Here is a 1,093-nt window from a genome sequence, read left to right as displayed (position 1 = left end):
CCATAGGCTATCATCCTTGATGGTGGCAACAGAAGCGCGACCCCAAGCCAGGTTCCCGCCTCACTGTACGTCATAATCCCCTGTCTCCTTTCTTTAGATTGATCTTTAATTTTCCTTTGATTAACTCACCATAATGCATCCACTAAGCCTTTGTCACTTCTGCCGCTCTATTTTGTTTTGTTTTCTTCCTTTAGTTCCTACAAGAGGGCCCTTCATCCCTCCATACCCCTGCAACTGTACGTTCCCACCGTGTCCTTGTGATCCTCCTAGACCCATCGACTTCTTAAGGGCCAAGCGACAAGTGTAGAGAGGACTCCGGAGGGCCCTGCGACAAGTGTGAAGAGGACTCCGGAGGGCCCTGCGACAACTGTGAAGAGGACTCCGGGGGGCCCTGCGAGTCTTCGGGATGCTTTTCCTTGTCGTCCACGTCCTCGGATTCTCTTAAGTGCTGTTCTTATACTTTTTCAACTGCCTACGTAAATTAGGTTTTCCTTTGGTCTGTAAAACGTATCAGGCGTTCTATTCGCGTCTTGCTTTTTGAAACTTCCTTCTTGTCATTGCTACTTATCAAGTCTTTTCTTTGTGTAAACATAAGTTAGTAAGGCTCCATTAGTGCCTGTGGAAATCATTGTTTTTTGTTTCTTTACACTACTTAGCAGAGCCTCATTAGTGTCTGAACGAATCTTTTCAATAAACAAGCCATTGTATTTTAAACCATCAACTCATTACAAGATTCCTTCATCATCAGTCGTATTTTATGCAATCACAACACAGAAGAGGCAATTAACCCGCTTTACTGTCTTCAAATAAATATTATCAGTCAATTCCTTACTTATTTACATGTTATTGTCTATATCTATTTCGCATTTTCTCTTGAGACCCGACGTGTCAGTTGCTTGATTTGCATTTGCATTTCTTCCATGATGTAACTGTAAGACAAAATATCACTAACTTATTCTGTATAATAGGCCATATCCCCAGCATGAGCCTATAACTATTATTAAAATTGCGAAAAAGTACGGTTATTTTTTTAACTAGACTACTATCTGTTGATGCATTCAACAATTTTTAAAGGTGTGCGTGTGTTTGTAAT

General features: G+C 41.1%; 1 long non-coding RNA gene across 1 annotated transcript in view; it reads left to right on the top strand.

The window, feature by feature from the left end:
- LOC119588027 overlaps positions 1-1,019 on the top strand; it is a 1,395-nt gene extending 376 nt beyond the window's left edge. Inside the window, exons 2-3 of the long non-coding RNA XR_005230059.1 lie at positions 7-65; positions 195-1,019. This is a non-coding gene — a long non-coding RNA (uncharacterized LOC119588027). The remainder of the gene's footprint in view (positions 1-6; positions 66-194) is intronic.
- Positions 1,020-1,093: the final 74 nt, after the last annotated feature.

Source organism: Penaeus monodon, chromosome 23, assembly GCF_015228065.2.
Source record: "Penaeus monodon isolate SGIC_2016 chromosome 23, NSTDA_Pmon_1, whole genome shotgun sequence".
Taxonomy (NCBI): domain Eukaryota; kingdom Metazoa; phylum Arthropoda; class Malacostraca; order Decapoda; family Penaeidae; genus Penaeus; species Penaeus monodon.
Note: the sequence above shows the minus strand (reverse complement) of the source record. Positions and strands in the feature narration are given on the sequence as shown.